Source organism: Pristiophorus japonicus, unplaced genomic scaffold (genome assembly GCF_044704955.1).
Source record: "Pristiophorus japonicus isolate sPriJap1 unplaced genomic scaffold, sPriJap1.hap1 HAP1_SCAFFOLD_586, whole genome shotgun sequence".
Lineage (NCBI taxonomy): Eukaryota > Metazoa > Chordata > Chondrichthyes > Pristiophoridae > Pristiophorus > Pristiophorus japonicus.
The window spans coordinates 1-20,000 of record NW_027254495.1 but is presented as its reverse complement, the minus strand read 5'-3'; the positions used below and the strand labels follow the sequence as shown (position 1 = coordinate 20,000).

The following is a 20,000-nucleotide window of genomic DNA, read 5'->3' as shown; positions in this document are numbered from 1 at the left end:
GAGAGAGTGGGGGAGAAAATTAAACGGGAGAGGGGATGGAGTGAGCGACAGTGAAAGGGGAAAGAGAGGGAAGGGGATGGAACGGGAGAGGGTGAGGGGGGAAAGGGAGATATAGGGGAATGAGAGTGAGGGGGGAAGGAAAGAGAGGGGGGCAAGGAGAGAGAGAGAGAGGGGAGAAAATGGGTAGAGGAGAGAGAGGCAACAGTAAATAGAGGAAGATGTGTGAGAGAGGGGGAAGGGGAAAGAGTGGGGAATGAGGGAGAAAAATAGCGGGGAAAACGAGAGAGCGGGAACGAGTAAAAAGAGGCAGAACGTGTAGTGATGGGGAAAGTAGGGAGAGAGTGAAAGGGGACGATAGGGGAGAGAGACAAGAACAGGAAAGCCTTTTGATCTTGGGTCAGTCTCATGACCGCTGGTTTACAACACCAGTGCTCTAACCCCTGAGCTATGGAGCCACCTGTTTAGGGACAAACAGGGGAAGGCACAGGCAAGAGAGGGGAAGGGAAAAGAGAGAGTGGAAGGAGTGAGAGAGAGGAGGAAGGGGAGAGAGAGAGGGGAAGGGGAGATTGAGAGGGGGGAATGGGCCAGAGGGGGGGGGGTAGAGTCTGATGGGAAAGGGGAGAGCGAGAGCGAGGGAAGAAGATAAAGGGAGGAGGGAGGGGGCGAGAAGAGTGGAGACAGGGGAAGGGAGAGAGAGAGTGGGGGAGAAAATGAAAAGGGAGAGGGGAAGGAGTGAGCGACAGTGGAAGGGGAGAAAGAGAGGGAAAGGGAGAGAGAGAGTGGGGGAAGGGGAGGGAGAGAGGGAAGGGGAGAGAAATGGGGAAGGGGAAGGGGAAGGGGAGAGAGAGGGGGGAGGAGAGAGATGGGGGGAACAGAGACAGGGGAAGGAGAGAGATAGCGAGGGAAGGGGAGAGGGAGAAGGGGAAGGTGCGAGAGCGACGGGGGAAGGAGAGAGAGAGAGGGAAGGGGAGAAAATGAAAAGGGAGATAGGAAGGTGTGAGCGAAAGTGGAAGGGGAGAGAGAGGGGGAAAGGGAGAGAGAGAGGGGGAAAGGGGAGGGAGAGAGCGAAGGGGAGAGAAATGGGGATGGGGAAGGGGAGAGAGAAGGGGGAGAGAGATGGGGGGAAGTGGAGACAGCGGGGAAGGAGAGAGATAACGAGGGAAGGGGAGAGGGAGAAGGGGGAAGGTGTGAGAGACGGGGGAAGGAGAGAGAGAGAGGGAAGGGGAGAAGAGAGTGAGGGATGGGGAAAGAGGAGCGAGAGGGGCAGGGGAGAGAGGGGGAAGGAGAGAGAGGGGAAGGAGAGAGAGGGGAAGGAGAGAGAGAGGGGAAGGGGAGAGGGGAATGAGTGATAAAGAGAAACGGGGAAAGCGCAAGAGCGTAAAAAGAGGCAGAATGTGTAGTGATGGGGAAAGCAGGAAGAGAAGGAGAAGGAGAGTTTTCTGTCAGGGTCGGTCTCAAAGCTGCTTTATATTTATCAGTGAATTTAAACACTGAGGTTAATTTTGAGTAGGCCCCAGTGAGACTTGAACCCACGACCCCTGGTTTACTGTACCAGTGCTCTAACCCCTGAGCTATGGAGCCACCGGTTTTGGGGAAGACAAGGGAAGGAGCAGGAAAGAGAGAGGAAGGAAAAAGAGAGGGAAGGGAAGGGGGAATGGGGACAGTCTGATGGGAAAGGGGAGAGCGAGAGCGAGGGAAGGAGAGAAAGGGAGCAGGGAGGGGGTGGGAAGAGTGGAGACAGGGGAGGGGAGAGAGAGAGTGGGGGAGAAAAGAAGGACTGAGCGACAGTGGAAGGGGAGACATGGAGGAAGAGAGCGAGAGTGGATGTTATTGTATGGTCAGTCTTGGAGCTGTTTAATATTTATAATTAAAGCCCTTGTTAATTGATGGTGTATTTTGAGCAGTCCACAGTAAGATTTGAACATACAACCAATGGTTTATAAGTCTAGTGCTCTAACCCCTGAGCTACTAAGCTGCATTTGCAGATGACAACAGGGAAAGGAGTAGGAAAGAGAGGGGAAGGGAAAAGAGGGAGTGGAAGGAGTGAGAGCGAGAGGGAAGGGGAAAGAGAGGGGCAAGTGAGAGAGAGAGAGGAAGGGGAAAGAGAGACAGGGGGATGAGGAGAGAAAGGGGGAGGGGAGAGAGAGAAGGGGAGAGATAACGAGGGAAGGAGAGAAGGTGGAGGGTGAAGAGGGGAAGGGGAGAGGAGAGAGAAGAGAGAGTGAGCAAAGGGAAGAGAGATGGGGGAAGGGGTGAGATAGGGGAGGAGAGAGAGAGGGGGGAAGGTAGAGAGAGGGGGAAGGGGAGAGAGAGAGGGGGAGGAGAAAGAGAGAGTGAAGGAAATGGACAGAGGAGAGAGAGGGAATGTTTAAGAGAGAGGAAGTTGTGAGAGGGAGGGGGAAGGGGAAGGGAAAAGAGACAGAACGTGTTGTGATGTGGAAAGGACAACCTTTTGTTCCAGGGTGGGTCTCAGGGCGGTTTAATTTTTATAATTAAAGCACTTGTTTAATTGACAGTGAATTTAAATACTGAGCTAATCTTGAGCAGGCCGCAGTGAGATTAAAACCTATGACCCTTGGTTTACGAGACCCATTCTCTAACCCCTGAGCTATAGAGCCACCTCTTCTGGTGCAGATAGGGGAAGGAACAGGAAAGAGAGGGGAAGGGAAAAGAGAGAGTGGAAGGAGTGGAAGAGAGGGAGAAGGGGAGAGAGAGGGGAAGGGGAGCGAATGGGGAAGGAGTGAGAGAGAGGGAGAAGCGGGTGTTTGGGGAAGGAGTGAGAGAGAGATGGAAGGGGAGACAAGGAGGAAGAGAGAGGGGAAGGGGAGAGACAGAGAGGGAGAGGAAATAGAGGGGAAGGGGAGAGAGTGTGTGGAAGGGAGGGAGAGAGTGGATGGAGTGAGAGAGAGGTTAGGGGAGAGAGGGGGAAGGAGTGGTTAGCGGACAGAGGGGTTGGGGAGAGAAGTAAGATAGATGAGGAAGGAGAGAGAGGGGAAGGAGTGGGGAGTGAATGAAAGTAGAGAGGGAAGGGGAGAGCAAGAGAGGGGAAGGGGAGAGAGAGGGGAATGGTAGTGAGGGGGAAGGAGAGAGGGTGAGGCGATTGAGGGGAAAGGGGCAGAGGGGAATGAGTGAAAGACAGGGTAAAAAGATGTAGAACGGGTCGTGATGGGGAAGGCAGAGAGGGCTTTGGAAGGGTGTGAGGGGAGCCTGTTGTTCCAGGGTCGGTTTTGGTGCTGTTTAATATTTATAATTAAAGCCCTTGTTAATTGATGGTTAATTTAAATACTAAGTTAATTTTGAGTAGGCCCTAGAAAGATTTGAACTCACAACCAATGGTTTATAAGTCTAGTGCTCTAACCCCAGAGCTACGAAGCCACATTTCCAGAAGGCAACAGGGAAAGGAGTAGGAATAGAAAAGAGAGAAAGGAGAATAAGTGAGAAAGTGAGATTTAAACTCACTACCCCTGGTTTACTCGACCAGTGCTCTAACCCCTGAGCTATGGAGCCACCTGCTCTTCAAAAGAAAGGGGAAGGAGAAGGAAAGAGAGGGGAAGGGAAAAGAGAGAGTGGAAGGAGTGAGAGAGACGGGGAAGGGGAGAGAAAGGGGAAGGAGTGAGAGAGAGGGGTAAGGGGAGACAGGAAGGGGAAGGAGTGAGAGAGACGGGGAAGGGGAGAGAGAGGGGAAGGAGTGAGAGAGAGGGGGAAGGGGAGAGAGAGGGGATGGAGTGAGAGAGAGGGGGAAGGGGAGACAGGAAGGGGAAGGGGAGAGATCGAGGCGGGGAGGGGAGACAGGGAGGGTAAGGGGAGAGAGTGAGGTGGGGAGGGGAGACAGGGAAGGGAAGGGGAGTGAGCGAGGTGGGGAGAATGTAGAAGAGTGGAGAGAGAAGGGAAGGAGTAGGAAAGAGGAAAGAGAGAGGAAAAGGGTAAAGAGAGGGAGGGGGAGGGGAAGGGGAGAGAGATGGAGAAGGGAAAGAGAGGGAGAATGGGAGAGAGTGGTAGAGGAGTGAGAAAGAGTGAAGAAGAGGAGAGAGCAGAAGGGGAGCGAGACAGGGGGAGGGGAGAGAAGTGAAGGGGAAGGGAAGAGAGGGAAAGGAGTGAGAGAGGGGGGAAGGGGAGACAGGGAGGGGAAGGGGAGAGAGCGAGTGGGGCGGGCAATAATCAAGGGAATAATGGAGGAATAATGGAGGCATGTGAAAAAGGAACGGCAGTAGTCATGGGGGATTTTAACCTTCATATCGATTGGTCAAATCAAATCGCACAGGGTAGCCTGGAGGAGGAATTCAAAGAATGCATACGGGATTGTTCTTAGAACAGTATTTTACAGAACCTACAAGGGAGCAAGCTATCTTAGATCTGGTCCTGTGTAATGAGACAGGAAAAATAAACGATCTCTGAGTAAAAGATCCTCTCGGAATGAGTGATCACAGTATGGTTGAATTTGTAATACAGATTGAGGGTGAGGAAGTTGTGTCAGAAACGAGCGTACTATGCTTAAACAAAGGGGACTACAGTGGGATGAGGGCAGAGTTAGACTGGAAACAAGGACTAAACGGTGGCATAATTGAGGAACAGTGGAGGACTTTTAAGGAGCTCTTTCATAGTGCGCAACAAAAATATATTCCAGTGAAAAAGAAGGGTGGAAAGAGAAGGGATAACCAGCCGTGGATAACCAAGGAAATAAAGGAGAGTATCAAATTAAAGACCAATGCATATAAGGTGGCCAAGGTTAGTGGGAAACTAGAAGATTGGGAACATTTTAAACAACAGCAAAGAATGACTAAAAAAGCAATAAAGAAAGGAAAGATAGATTACGAAGGTAAACTTGCGCAAAACATAAAAACAGATAGTAAAAGCTTTTACAGATATATAAAACGGAAAAGAGTGACTAAAGTAAATGTTGGTCCCTTAGAAGATTAGAAGGTGGATTTAATAATGGGAAATGTGGAAATGGCTGAGACTTTAAACAATTATTTTGCTTCAGTCTTCACAGTGGAAGACACAAAAACCATGCCAAAAATTGCTGGTCACAGGAATGTGGGAAGGGAGAACCTTGAGACAATCACTATCACTAGGGGGGTAGTGCTGGACAGGCTAATGGGACTCAAGGTAGACAAATCCCCTGGTCCTGATGAAATGCATCCCAGGGTATTAAAAGAGATGGCGGAAGTTATAGCAGATGCATTTGTTATAATCTACCAAAATTCTCTGGACTCTGGGGAGGTACCAGCGGATTGGAAAGCAGCATTTGTAACGCCTCTGTTTAAAAAAGGGGGCAGACAAAAGGCAGGTAACTATAGGCCGGTTAGTTTAACATCTGTAGTGGGGAAAATGCTTGAAACTATCATTAAGGAAGAAATAGCGGGACATCTAGATAGGAATAGTGCAATCAAGCAGACGCAACATGGATACATGAAGGGGAAATCATGTTTAACTAATTTACTGGAATTCTTTGAGGATATAACGAGCATGGTGGATAGAGGTGTACCGATGGATGTGGTGTATTCAGATTTCCAAAAGGCATTCGATAAGGTGCCACACAAAAGGTTACTGCAGAAGATAGAGGTATGCGGAGTCAGAGGAAATGTATTAGCATGGATAGAGATTGGCTGGTGAACAGAAAGCAGAGAGTCGGGATAAATGGGTCCTTTTCGGGTTGGAAATCGGTGGTTAGTGGTGTGCCACAGGGATCGGTGCTGGGACCACAACTGTTTACAATATACATAGATGACCTGGAAGAGGGGACAGAGTGTAGTGTAACAAAATTTGCAGATGACACAAAGATTAGTGGGAAAGCGGGTTGTGTAGAGGATACAGAGATGCTGCAAAGAGATTTGGATAGGTGAAGCGAATGGGCTAAGGTTTGGCAGCTGGAATACAATGTCGGAAAATGTGAGGTCATCCACCTTGGGGAAAAAAAACAGTAAAAGGGAATATTATTTGAATGGGGAGAAATTACAACATGCTGCAGTGCAGAGGGACCTTGGGGTCCTTGTGCATGAATCCCAAAAAGTTAGTTTGCAAGTGCAGCAGGTAATCAGGAAGGCGAATGGGATGTTGGCCTTCATTGCGAGAGGGATGGAGTCCAAAAGCAGGGAGGTCCTGCTGCAACTGTACAGGGTATTGGTGAGGCCGCACCTGGAGTACTGCGTGCAGTTTTGGTCACCTTACTTCAGGAAGGATATACTAGCTTTGGAGGGGGTACAGAGACGATTCCGGAGATGAGGGGGTTACCTTATGATGATAGATGGAATAGACTGGGTCTTTAGTCGTTGGAGTTCAGAAGGATGAGGGGTAATCTTATAGAAACATTTAAAATAATGAAAGGGATAGACAAGATCGAGGCAGTGAGGTTGTTTCCACTGGTCGGGGAGATCAGAACGAGGGGGCACAGCCTCAAAATACGGGGGAGCCAATTTAAAACCCAGTTGAGAAGGAATTTCTTCTCCCAGAGGGTTGTGAATCTGTGGAATTCTCTGCCCAAGGAAGCAGTTGAGGCTCGCTCATTGAATGTGTTCAAGTTACAGATAGATAGATTTTTAACCAATAAGGGAATTAAGGGTTACGGGGAGAGGGCGGGTAAGTGGAGCTGAGTCCACGGCCAGATCAGCCTTGGTCTTGTTGAATGGCAGAGCAGGCTCGAGGGGCAAGATGGCCTACTCCTGTTCCTAATTCTTATGTTAAAGGAAAAGGAAAGGAGAGAGGAGGGAGGGAAGAGAGCAAGAGTGGGAGGGAGGAAGGGGAAAAATGTAGATCAGATAGAGGGAGAGAACCTGAAAGGAAAGGGGTATTTAAATAGCAAATTAGGCCCCATTGAGACTTGAACCCACAACCCCTGATTTACAATGCCAGTACTCTACACCCTGAGCTATGGAGTCACCTACTCTGAGCAAAACAGGGGAAGGAGCAGGAAAGAGAGGGGAAGGGAAAAGAGAGAGTGGAAGGAGTGAGAGAAAGAGGGGGAAGGGGAGAGAGAGTGGATGGAGTGAGAGAGGGAAGGTGAGACAGGGAGGAAGAGAGAGGGGTATGGGAGAGAGAGGGAGGGGAAGGGGAGCAAGAGGGGAAGGAATGAGAGGGAGGAGAGAGGAGCAGGGGGAGAGTGGGAAGACGGGAGTGAGAGGGGAAGGGGGAAAGAGAGGGGAAGGGGAGGGGGAGGGAGAGGGAAGGAGTGAGGAAAGAATGAAAGTAGAGAGGGTGAAGTGAGGGAGGGGGAAGGGGGGAGAGGGAAATAAAGATGTAGAATGGGTTGTGATGGGGAAGGGAGAGAGAGAAGGGGAGAGAGGGTGGAGAGAGTGGGTAGGGGAGAGAGGGAGAGGGGGGAAGGTGAGAGGGTGAGGCGAGGGAGATGGGAGAGAGTGAGAGAGGGGAATGAGTGAGAGACGGGGAAAGCAAGATGGTGGGAAAGGGAGAGAGGGGTAAAAAGATGTAGAACGGGTCATGATGGGGTTTATATATGTAAACCTATAAATACCTTGTGTAACCACCAGAGGGCTCATCCCCTGGAGTCCCTAGGGATCCCACAATCCCTTGGGAGCACCTGTACTTAAGGAGGCCTCACAGGCTGGAGAGGCACTCTGGAGACCTGTAATAAAAGACTAAGGTCACACTTTGCTTTGAGCCCACAGTATCTGGTCAGACTCTTTATTCATACACAACAACTGGCGACGAGATACAGATGACGAACCCAACGATGCAGAGAACAGTGGGCATCCTGGAGAAATTTTCGGAGGGAGATGATTGGGAAACCTTCGTGGAGCGACTCGACCAATACTTCGTGGCCAACGAGATGGAAGGAGAAACGAACGCTGCCAAACGAAGGGAGATTCTCCTCACCGTTTGCAGGGCACCAACGTATGGCCTCATGAAAAACCTGCTTGCTCCAGCGAAACCCACAGAGAAATCGTACGATGAGTTGTGCACACTGGTCCGGGAGCACCGGAACCCGAAGGAAAGTGTTCTGATGGCGAGGTATCGGTTCTACACGTACAAGAGGTCTGAAGGTCAGGAAGTGACAAGCTATGTCACCGAGCTAAGGGGCCTTGCAGGACATTGCAAATTTTGAAGGACATTTGGAGCACATGCTCAAGGACTTCTTTGTACTTGGCATTGGCCACGAAACTGTACTTCGCAAACTTTTGACTGTAGAGACCCCAACCTTGAGTAAGGCCATAGCGATAGCCCGGGTGTTTATTGCCACCAGTGACAATACTAAGCAAATCTCTCAGCACACAAGTGCTGCTACAAGTACTGTGAACAAAGTGATGTTGTTTTATAAACCTTTTATGATGGGGGGAGAGAGAGGGGGGAGGTGGGGAGGGGGGCAAGGAGAGGAAACAGAGGGGAAAGGGAGAGAGAGAGAGAGGGAGAAGGGGGAGTCTGAAAGGAAAGGGAAAAGTGAAAAGCCAGAGGCAGAAGAGAGAGATGCATATTTAAATACTAAACTAATTTTGAGGAAGCCCCAGTGAGATTTAAACTCACAACCCCTGGTTTACAAGACCAGAGCTCTAACCCCTGAGCTATGGAGCCACATGCTTTAATGATGACAGTGGAAGGACCAGGAAAGAGAGGGGAAGGGAGACAAGGCAGAAGTGAGAGGGGAAGGGGAGAGCGAGAGTGGAAGGAGTGAGAGAGAGTGGAAGGGAAGAGAGAGGGAGAGGAACGGGAGAGAGTGGTGAAGGAATGAGAGAGAGAGGGAAGGGTAGATTAGGAGAAAGAGAGAGGGGCAGTGGAGAGAGAGAGGGACGGGGAAAGAGAGGTGAAGGGAAGAAAGGGGGAAGGAGTGAAAAAGAGTGAAGAAGAGGAGGGAGCAGAAGGGGAGTGAGACAGGGGGAGAGGAGAGAAGTGAAGGGGAAGGGAAGAGAGGGAAAGGAGTGAGAGAGGGGGAAGGGGAGACAGGGAGGGGAAGGGGAGATGGGGAGGTGGGGAGAATGTAGAATGTAGAAGGGGGGAGAGAGAAGGGAAGGAGTAGGAAAGAGGGAAGGGGAAGGGGAGAGAGATGGGGAACGGAAAGAGAGGGGAAGGGGAGAGAGGGGGAGAAGGGAAGAATCTGAAAGGAAAGGGAAAGGAGAGAGAGAGGAGGGAGGGAATAGAGAGTGAGAGAGAGGAGGGTAAGGGGAGAGAAAGGGAGGAAGCGGAAAGAGATGTTCAGGGGGGAGAGGGGGATGGAGTGAGAGAGAGAGGGGGGGAGGGCGGAGAGGGGGAGAACCTGAAAGAAAAGGGAGGAAGGAATGAGAGACAGGTACTTAAATACTAAATTAGGCCCCAGTGAGATTTAATCCCACGACCCTTGGTTTACTAGACCATTGCTTCAACCCCTGAGCTATGGAGCCACCTGCTCTGGGAAAGACAGGGGAAGGAGCAGGAAAGAGAGTGGAAGGGAAAATAGATAGTGGAAGGAGTGAGAGAGAGAGGGGGAGGAGAAAGAGAGGGAGGGGAAGGGGAGAGAGAGGGGGGAAGAGGAGAGAGGGAGAAGGGGAGAGAGGGGGGAATGGACAAGAGGGGGAGGGGGAGAGTCTGATGGGAAAGGGGAGAGCGAGAGCGAGGGAAGGAGAGAAAGGGAGGTGGGAGGGGGTGAGAAGAGTGGAGACAGGGGAGGGGAGGGAGAGAGTGGGGGAGAAAATGAAAAGGGAGAGGGGAAGGAGTGAGTGACAGTGGAAGGGGAGAGAGAGAGCTGGGGGAAGGGAAGAGAGAGGGGGAAGGGGAGAGAGAGGGGGAAGGGAAGAGGGGAGAGGGGGAAAGGGGAGAGATACCGAGGGAAGGGGAGAGGGTGGAGGGTGAATGGGGGAAGGGGAGAGGAGGGAGAGTGAGCGAAGGAGAGAGAGAGGGAGGAAGGGAGAGAGGGGGGGAAGGGGAGAGAGAAAGGGGGAGGAGAGAGAGAGAGATGAGGAGGAAATGGACAAAGGAGAGAGAGAGAATGTTTGAGAGAGAGGAAGATGTGAGAGGGAGGGGGAAGGGGAAGGGAAAAGAGACAGAACGTGTCGTGATGGGGAAAGTTGGAGAAGAGAAAAGGACGGGAAAGGAGAACCTTTTGTTCCAGGGTCAGTCTCAGAGCTGTTTAATATTTATAATTAAAGCCCTTGTTAGTTGACGATGAACTAAAACACTGAACTAATTTTGAGTCAGCCCAAGTGAGATTTGAACTCACGACCCCTGTTCACTAGGCTAGTGCTCTAACCGCTGAGCTATGGAGCCACCTGCTCTGGTACAACCAGGGGAAGGAGCAGGAAAGAGAGGGGAAGGGAAAAGAGCGAGTCGAAGGAGTGAGAGAGAGGGAGAAGGGGAGAGAGAGGGGAAGGGGAACGAATGGGGAAGGAGTTCGAGAAAGAGGGGGAAGGGGAGAGAGAGTGGATGGAGTGAGAGAGGGAAGGTGAGACAGGGAGGAAGAGAGAGGGGTATGGGAGAGAGAGGGAGGGGAAGGGGAGCAAGAGGGGAAGGAATGAGAGGGAGGAGAGAGGAGCAGGGGGAGAGTGGGAAGACGGGAGTGAGAGGGGAAGGGGGAAAGAGAGGGGAAGGGGAGGGGGAGGGAGAGGGAAGGAGTGAGGAAAGAATGAAAGTAGAGAGGGTGAAGTGAGGGAGGGGGAAGGGGGGAGAGGGAAATAAAGATGTAGAATGGGTTGTGATGGGGAAGGGAGAGAGAGAAGGGGAGAGAGGGTGGAGAGAGTGGGTAGGGGAGAGAGGGAGAGGGGGGAAGGTGAGAGGGTGAGGCGAGGGAGATGGGAGAGAGTGAGAGAGGGGAATGAGTGAGAGACGGGGAAAGCAAGATGGTGGGAAAGGGAGAGAGGGGTAAAAAGATGTAGAACGGGTCATGATGGGGTTTATATATGTAAACCTATAAATACCTTGTGTAACCACCAGAGGGCTCATCCCCTGGAGTCCCTAGGGATCCCACAATCCCTTGGGAGCACCTGTACTTAAGGAGGCCTCACAGGCTGGAGAGGCACTCTGGAGACCTGTAATAAAAGACTAAGGTCACACTTTGCTTTGAGCCCGCAGTATCTGGTCAGACTCTTTATTCATACACAACAACTGGCGACGAGATACAGATGACGAACCCAACGATGCAGAGAACAGTGGGCATCCTGGAGAAATTTTCGGAGGGAGATGATTGGGAAACCTTCGTGGAGCGACTCGACCAATACTTCGTGGCCAACGAGATGGAAGGAGAAACGAACGCTGCCAAACGAAGGGAGATTCTCCTCACCGTTTGCAGGGCACCAACGTATGGCCTCATGAAAAACCTGCTTGCTCCAGCGAAACCCACAGAGAAATCGTACGATGAGTTGTGCACACTGGTCCGGGAGCACCGGAACCCGAAGGAAAGTGTTCTGATGGCGAGGTATCGGTTCTACACGTACAAGAGGTCTGAAGGCCAGGAAGTGGCAAGCTATGTCACCGAGCTAAGGGGCCTTGCAGGACATTGCAAATTTTGAAGGACATTTGGAGCACATGCTCAAGGACTTCTTTGTACTTGGCATTGGCCACGAAACTGTACTTCGCAAACTTTTGACTGTAGAGACCCCAACCTTGAGTAAGGCCATAGCGATAGCCCGGGTGTTTATTGCCACCAGTGACAATACTAAGCAAATCTCTCAGCACACAAGTGCTGCTACAAGTACTGTGAACAAAGTGATGTTGTTTTATAAACCTTTTATGATGGGGGGAGAGAGAGGGGGGAGGTGGGGAGGGGGGCAAGGAGAGGAAACAGAGGGGAAAGGGAGAGAGAGAGAGAGGGAGAAGGGGGAGTCTGAAAGGAAAGGGAAAAGTGAAAAGCCAGAGGCAGAAGAGAGAGATGCATATTTAAATACTAAACTAATTTTGAGGAAGCCCCAGTGAGATTTAAACTCACAACCCCTGGTTTACAAGACCAGAGCTCTAACCCCTGAGCTATGGAGCCACATGCTTTAATGATGACAGTGGAAGGACCAGGAAAGAGAGGGGAAGGGAGACAAGGCAGAAGTGAGAGGGGAAGGGGAGAGCGAGAGTGGAAGGAGTGAGAGAGAGTGGAAGGGAAGAGAGAGGGAGAGGAACGGGAGAGAGTGGTGAAGGAATGAGAGAGAGAGGGAAGGGTAGATTAGGAGAAAGAGAGAGGGGCAGTGGAGAGAGAGAGGGACGGGGAAAGAGAGGTGAAGGGAAGAAAGGGGGAAGGAGTGAAAAAGAGTGAAGAAGAGGAGGGAGCAGAAGGGGAGTGAGACAGGGGGAGAGGAGAGAAGTGAAGGGGAAGGGAAGAGAGGGAAAGGAGTGAGAGAGGGGGAAGGGGAGACAGGGAGGGGAAGGGGAGATGGGGAGGTGGGGAGAATGTAGAATGTAGAAGGGGGGAGAGAGAAGGGAAGGAGTAGGAAAGAGGGAAGGGGAAGGGGAGAGAGATGGGGAACGGAAAGAGAGGGGAAGGGGAGAGAGGGGGAGAAGGGAAGAATCTGAAAGGAAAGGGAAAGGAGAGAGAGAGGAGGGAGGGAATAGAGAGTGAGAGAGAGGAGGGTAAGGGGAGAGAAAGGGAGGAAGCGGAAAGAGATGTTCAGGGGGGAGAGGGGGATGGAGTGAGAGAGAGAGGGGGGGAGGGCGGAGAGGGGGAGAACCTGAAAGAAAAGGGAGGAAGGAATGAGAGACAGGTACTTAAATACTAAATTAGGCCCCAGTGAGATTTAATCCCACGACCCTTGGTTTACTAGACCATTGCTTCAACCCCTGAGCTATGGAGCCACCTGCTCTGGGAAAGACAGGGGAAGGAGCAGGAAAGAGAGTGGAAGGGAAAATAGATAGTGGAAGGAGTGAGAGAGAGAGGGGGAGGAGAAAGAGAGGGAGGGGAAGGGGAGAGAGAGGGGGGAAGAGGAGAGAGGGAGAAGGGGAGAGAGGGGGGAATGGACAAGAGGGGGAGGGGGAGAGTCTGATGGGAAAGGGGAGAGCGAGAGCGAGGGAAGGAGAGAAAGGGAGGTGGGAGGGGGTGAGAAGAGTGGAGACAGGGGAGGGGAGGGAGAGAGTGGGGGAGAAAATGAAAAGGGAGAGGGGAAGGAGTGAGTGACAGTGGAAGGGGAGAGAGAGAGCTGGGGGAAGGGAAGAGAGAGGGGGAAGGGGAGAGAGAGGGGGAAGGGAAGAGGGGAGAGGGGGAAAGGGGAGAGATACCGAGGGAAGGGGAGAGGGTGGAGGGTGAATGGGGGAAGGGGAGAGGAGGGAGAGTGAGCGAAGGAGAGAGAGAGGGAGGAAGGGAGAGAGGGGGGGAAGGGGAGAGAGAAAGGGGGAGGAGAGAGAGAGAGATGAGGAGGAAATGGACAAAGGAGAGAGAGAGAATGTTTGAGAGAGAGGAAGATGTGAGAGGGAGGGGGAAGGGGAAGGGAAAAGAGACAGAACGTGTCGTGATGGGGAAAGTTGGAGAAGAGAAAAGGACGGGAAAGGAGAACCTTTTGTTCCAGGGTCAGTCTCAGAGCTGTTTAATATTTATAATTAAAGCCCTTGTTAGTTGACGATGAACTAAAACACTGAACTAATTTTGAGTCAGCCCAAGTGAGATTTGAACTCACGACCCCTGTTCACTAGGCTAGTGCTCTAACCGCTGAGCTATGGAGCCACCTGCTCTGGTACAACCAGGGGAAGGAGCAGGAAAGAGAGGGGAAGGGAAAAGAGCGAGTCGAAGGAGTGAGAGAGAGGGGGAAGGGGAGAGAGAGGGGAAGGGGAACGAATGGGGAAGGAGTTCGAGAAAGAGGGGGAAGGGGAGAGAGAGTGGATGGAGTGAGAGAGGGAAGGTGAGACAGGGAGGAAGAGAGAGGGGTATGGGAGAGAGAGGGAGGGGAAGGGGAGCAAGAGGGGAAGGAATGAGAGGGAGGAGAGAGGAGCAGGGGGAGAGTGGGAAGACGGGAGTGAGAGGGGAAGGGGGAAAGAGAGGGGAAGGGGAGGGGGAGGGAGAGGGAAGGAGTGAGGAAAGAATGAAAGTAGAGAGGGTGAAGTGAGGGAGGGGGAAGGGGGGAGAGGGAAATAAAGATGTAGAATGGGTTGTGATGGGGAAGGGAGAGAGAGAAGGGGAGAGAGGGTGGAGAGAGTGGGTAGGGGAGAGAGGGAGAGGGGGGAAGGTGAGAGGGTGAGGCGAGGGAGATGGGAGAGAGTGAGAGAGGGGAATGAGTGAGAGACGGGGAAAGCAAGATGGTGGGAAAGGGAGAGAGGGGTAAAAAGATGTAGAACGGGTCATGATGGGGTTTATATATGTAAACCTATAAATACCTTGTGTAACCACCAGAGGGCTCATCCCCTGGAGTCCCTAGGGATCCCACAATCCCTTGGGAGCACCTGTACTTAAGGAGGCCTCACAGGCTGGAGAGGCACTCTGGAGACCTGTAATAAAAGACTAAGGTCACACTTTGCTTTGAGCCCGCAGTATCTGGTCAGACTCTTTATTCATACACAACAACTGGCGACGAGATACAGATGACGAACCCAACGATGCAGAGAACAGTGGGCATCCTGGAGAAATTTTTGGAGGGAGATGATTGGGAAACCTTCGTGGAGCGACTCGACCAATACTTCGTGGCCAACGAGATGGAAGGAGAAACGAACGCTGCCAAACGAAGGGCGATTCTCCTCACCGTTTGCAGGGCACCAACGTATGGCCTCATGAAAAACCTGCTTGCTCCAGCGAAACCCACAGAGAAATCGTACGATGAGTTGTGCACACTGGTCCGGGAGCATCGGAACCCGAAGGAAAGTGTTCTGATGGTGAGGTATCGGTTCTACACGTACAAGAGGTCTGAAGGCCAGGAAGTGACAAGCTATGTCACCGAGCTAAGGGGCCTTGCAGGACATTGCAAATTTTGAAGGACATTTGGAGCACATGCTCAAGGACTTCTTTGTACTTGGCATTGGCCACGAAACTGTACTTCGCAAACTTTTGACTGTAGAGACCCCAACCTTGAGTAAGGCCATAGCGATAGCCCGGGTGTTTATTGCCACCAGTGACAATACTAAGCAAATCTCTCAGCACACAAGTGCTGCTACAAGTACTGTGAACAAAGTGATGTTGTTTTATAAACCTTTTATGATGGGGGGAGAGAGAGGGGGGAGGTGGGGAGGGGGGCAAGGAGAGGAAACAGAGGGGAAAGGGAGAGAGAGAGAGAGGGAGAAGGGGGAGTCTGAAAGGAAAGGGAAAAGTGAAAAGCCAGAGGCAGAAGAGAGAGATGCATATTTAAATACTAAACTAATTTTGAGGAAGCCCCAGTGAGATTTAAACTCACAACCCCTGGTTTACAAGACCAGAGCTCTAACCCCTGAGCTATGGAGCCACATGCTTTAATGATGACAGTGGAAGGACCAGGAAAGAGAGGGGAAGGGAGACAAGGCAGAAGTGAGAGGGGAAGGGGAGAGCGAGAGTGGAAGGAGTGAGAGAGAGTGGAAGGGAAGAGAGAGGGAGAGGAACGGGAGAGAGTGGTGAAGGAATGAGAGAGAGAGGGAAGGGTAGATTAGGAGAAAGAGAGAGGGGCAGTGGAGAGAGAGAGGGACGGGGAAAGAGAGGTGAAGGGAAGAAAGGGGGAAGGAGTGAAAAAGAGTGAAGAAGAGGAGGGAGCAGAAGGGGAGTGAGACAGGGGGAGAGGAGAGAAGTGAAGGGGAAGGGAAGAGAGGGAAAGGAGTGAGAGAGGGGGAAGGGGAGACAGGGAGGGGAAGGGGAGATGGGGAGGTGGGGAGAATGTAGAATGTAGAAGGGGGGAGAGAGAAGGGAAGGAGTAGGAAAGAGGGAAGGGGAAGGGGAGAGAGATGGGGAACGGAAAGAGAGGGGAAGGGGAGAGAGGGGGAGAAGGGAAGAATCTGAAAGGAAAGGGAAAGGAGAGAGAGAGGAGGGAGGGAATAGAGAGTGAGAGAGAGGAGGGTAAGGGGAGAGAAAGGGAGGAAGCGGAAAGAGATGTTCAGGGGGGAGAGGGGGATGGAGTGAGAGAGAGAGGGGGGGAGGGCGGAGAGGGGGAGAACCTGAAAGAAAAGGGAGGAAGGAATGAGAGACAGGTACTTAAATACTAAATTAGGCCCCAGTGAGATTTAATCCCACGACCCTTGGTTTACTAGACCATTGCTTCAACCCCTGAGCTATGGAGCCACCTGCTCTGGGAAAGACAGGGGAAGGAGCAGGAAAGAGAGTGGAAGGGAAAATAGATAGTGGAAGGAGTGAGAGAGAGAGGGGGAGGAGAAAGAGAGGGAGGGGAAGGGGAGAGAGAGGGGGGAAGAGGAGAGAGGGAGAAGGGGAGAGAGGGGGGAATGGACAAGAGGGGGAGGGGGAGAGTCTGATGGGAAAGGGGAGAGCGAGAGCGAGGGAAGGAGAGAAAGGGAGGTGGGAGGGGGTGAGAAGAGTGGAGACAGGGGAGGGGAGGGAGAGAGTGGGGGAGAAAATGAAAAGGGAGAGGGGAAGGAGTGAGTGACAGTGGAAGGGGAGAGAGAGAGCTGGGGGAAGGGAAGAGAGAGGGGGAAGGGGAGAGAGAGGGGGAAGGGAAGAGGGGAGAGGGGGAAAGGGGAGAGATACCGAGGGAAGGGGAGAGGGTGGAGGGTGAATGGGGGAAGGGGAGAGGAGGGAGAGTGAGCGAAGGAGAGAGAGAGGGAGGAAGGGAGAGAGGGGGGGAAGGGGAGAGAGAAAGGGGGAGGAGAGAGAGAGAGATGAGGAGGAAATGGACAAAGGAGAGAGAGAGAATGTTTGAGAGAGAGGAAGATGTGAGAGGGAGGGGGAAGGGGAAGGGAAAAGAGACAGAACGTGTCGTGATGGGGAAAGTTGGAGAAGAGAAAAGGACGGGAAAGGAGAACCTTTTGTTCCAGGGTCAGTCTCAGAGCTGTTTAATATTTATAATTAAAGCCCTTGTTAGTTGACGATGAACTAAAACACTGAACTAATTTTGAGTCAGCCCAAGTGAGATTTGAACTCACGACCCCTGTTCACTAGGCTAGTGCTCTAACCGCTGAGCTATGGAGCCACCTGCTCTGGTACAACCAGGGGAAGGAGCAGGAAAGAGAGGGGAAGGGAAAAGAGCGAGTCGAAGGAGTGAGAGAGAGGGGGAAGGGAGAGAGAGAGGGGAAGGGGAACGAATGGGGAAGGAGTTCGAGAAAGAGGGGGAAGGGGAGAGAGAGTGGATGGAGTGAGAGAGGGAAGGTGAGACAGGGAGGAAGAGAGAGGGGTATGGGAGAGAGAGGGAGGGGAAGGGGAGCAAGAGGGGAAGGAATGAGAGGGAGGAGAGAGGAGCAGGGGGAGAGTGGGAAGACGGGAGTGAGAGGGGAAGGGGGAAAGAGAGGGGAAGGGGAGGGGGAGGGAGAGGGAAGGAGTGAGGAAAGAATGAAAGTAGAGGGGTGAAGTGAGGGAGGGGGAAGGGGGGAGAGGGAAATAAAGATGTAGAATGGGTTGTGATGGGGAAGGGAGAGAGAGAAGGGGAGAGAGGGTGGAGAGAGTGGGTAGGGGAGAGAGGGAGAGGGGGGAAGGTGAGAGGGTGAGGCGAGGGAGATGGGAGAGAGTGAGAGAGGGGAATGAGTGAGAGACGGGGAAAGCAAGATGGTGGGAAAGGGAGAGAGGGGTAAAAAGATGTAGAACGGGTCATGATGGGGTTTATATATGTAAACCTATAAATACCTTGTGTAACCACCAGAGGGCTCATCCCCTGGAGTCCCTAGGGATCCCACAATCCCTTGGGAGCACCTGTACTTAAGGAGGCCTCACAGGCTGGAGAGGCACTCTGGAGACCTGTAATAAAAGACTAAGGTCACACTTTGCTTTGAGCCCGCAGTATCTGGTCAGACTCTTTATTCATACACAACAACTGGCGACGAGATACAGATGACGAACCCAACGATGCAGAGAACAGTGGGCATCCTGGAGAAATTTTCGGAGGGAGATGATTGGGAAACCTTCGTGGAGCGACTCGACCAATACTTCGTGGCCAACGAGATGGAAGGAGAAACGAACGCTGCCAAACGAAGGGCGATTCTCCTCACCGTTTGCAGGGCACCAACGTATGGCCTCATGAAAAACCTGCTTGCTCCAGCGAAACCCACAGAGAAATCGTACGATGAGTTGTGCACACTGGTCCGGGAGCATCGGAACCCGAAGGAAAGTGTTCTGATGGCGAGGTATCGGTTCTACACGTACAAGAGGTCTGAAGGCCAGGAAGTGACAAGCTATGTCACCGAGCTAAGGGGCCTTGCAGGACATTGCAAATTTTGAAGGACATTTGGAGCACATGCTCAAGGACTTCTTTGTACTTGGCATTGGCCACGAAACTGTACTTCGCAAACTTTTGACTGTAGAGACCCCAACCTTGAGTAAGGCCATAGCGATAGCCCGGGTGTTTATTGCCACCAGTGACAATACTAAGCAAATCTCTCAGCACACAAGTGCTGCTACAAGTACTGTGAACAAAGTGATGTTGTTTTATAAACCTTTTATGATGGGGGGAGAGAGAGGGGGGAGGTGGGGAGGGGGGCAAGGAGAGGAAACAGAGGGGAAAGGGAGAGAGAGAGAGAGGGAGAAGGGGGAGTCTGAAAGGAAAGGGAAAAGTGAAAAGCCAGAGGCAGAAGAGAGAGATGCATATTTAAATACTAAACTAATTTTGAGGAAGCCCCAGTGAGATTTAAACTCACAACCCCTGGTTTACAAGACCAGAGCTCTAACCCCTGAGCTATGGAGCCACATGCTTTAATGATGACAGTGGAAGGACCAGGAAAGAGAGGGGAAGGGAGACAAGGCAGAAGTGAGAGGGGAAGGGGAGAGCGAGAGTGGAAGGAGTGAGAGAGAGTGGAAGGGAAGAGAGAGGGAGAGGAACGGGAGAGAGTGGTGAAGGAATGAGAGAGAGAGGGAAGGGTAGATTAGGAGAAAGAGAGAGGGGCAGTGGAGAGAGAGAGGGACGGGGAAAGAGAGGTGAAGGGAAGAAAGGGGGAAGGAGTGAAAAAGAGTGAAGAAGAGGAGGGAGCAGAAGGGGAGTGAGACAGGGGGAGAGGAGAGAAGTGAAGGGGAAGGGAAGAGAGGGAAAGGAGTGAGAGAGGGGGAAGGGGAGACAGGGAGGGGAAGGGGAGATGGGGAGGTGGGGAGAATGTAGAATGTAGAAGGGGGGAGAGAGAAGGGAAGGAGTAGGAAAGAGGGAAGGGGAAGGGGAGAGAGATGGGGAACGGAAAGAGAGGGGAAGGGGAGAGAGGGGGAGAAGGGAAGAATCTGAAAGGAAAGGGAAAGGAGAGAGAGAGGAGGGAGGGAATAGAGAGTGAGAGAGAGGAGGGTAAGGGGAGAGAAAGGGAGGAAGCGGAAAGAGATGTTCAGGGGGGAGAGGGGGATGGAGTGAGAGAGAGAGGGGGGGAGGGCGGAGAGGGGGAGAACCTGAAAGAAAAGGGAGGAAGGAATGAGAGACAGGTACTTAAATACTAAATTAGGCCCCAGTGAGATTTAATCCCACGACCCTTGGTTTACTAGACCATTGCTTCAACCCCTGAGCTATGGAGCCACCTGCTCTGGGAAAGACAGGGGAAGGAGCAGGAAAGAGAGTGGAAGGGAAAATAGATAGTGGAAGGAGTGAGAGAGAGAGGGGGAGGAGAAAGAGAGGGAGGGGAAGGGGAGAGAGAGGGGGGAAGAGGAGAGAGGGAGAAGGGGAGAGAGGGGGGAATGGACAAGAGGGGGAGGGGGAGAGTCTGATGGGAAAGGGGAGAGCGAGAGCGAGGGAAGGAGAGAAAGGGAGGTGGGAGGGGGTGAGAAGAGTGGAGACAGGGGAGGGGAGGGAGAGAGTGGGGGAGAAAATGAAAAGGGAGAGGGGAAGGAGTGAGTGACAGTGGAAGGGGAGAGAGAGAGCTGGGGGAAGGGAAGAGAGAGGGGGAAGGGGAGAGAGAGGGGGAAGGGAAGAGGGGAGAGGGGGAAAGGGGAGAGATACCGAGGGAAGGGGAGAGGGTGGAGGGTGAATGGGGGAAGGGGAGAGGAGGGAGAGTGAGCGAAGGAGAGAGAGAGGGAGGAAGGGAGAGAGGGGGGGAAGGGGAGAGAGAAAGGGGGAGGAGAGAGAGAGAGATGAGGAGGAAATGGACAAAGG

General features: G+C 52.4%; 5 non-coding genes across 5 annotated transcripts; all 5 read right to left on the bottom strand.

Annotated features, from left to right (window-relative positions):
• Positions 1-1,508: 1,508 nt before the first annotated feature.
• Positions 1,509-1,581, bottom strand: trnat-agu (transfer RNA threonine (anticodon AGU)). The gene has a single exon. It is a non-coding gene; the product is annotated as a tRNA-Thr (tRNA).
• Positions 1,582-8,450: 6,869 nt separating this feature from the next.
• On the bottom strand, positions 8,451-8,523 carry trnat-ugu (transfer RNA threonine (anticodon UGU)). Its single transcript has one exon. It is a non-coding gene; the product is annotated as a tRNA-Thr (tRNA).
• A 3,294-nt stretch (positions 8,524-11,817) lies between these two features.
• Positions 11,818-11,890, bottom strand: trnat-ugu (transfer RNA threonine (anticodon UGU)). Its single transcript has one exon. It is a non-coding gene; the product is annotated as a tRNA-Thr (tRNA).
• A 3,294-nt stretch (positions 11,891-15,184) lies between these two features.
• On the bottom strand, positions 15,185-15,257 carry trnat-ugu (transfer RNA threonine (anticodon UGU)). The gene has a single exon. It is a non-coding gene; the product is annotated as a tRNA-Thr (tRNA).
• Positions 15,258-18,551: 3,294 nt separating this feature from the next.
• On the bottom strand, positions 18,552-18,624 carry trnat-ugu (transfer RNA threonine (anticodon UGU)). Its single transcript has one exon. It is a non-coding gene; the product is annotated as a tRNA-Thr (tRNA).
• Between the last annotated feature and the right edge of the window lie 1,376 nt (positions 18,625-20,000).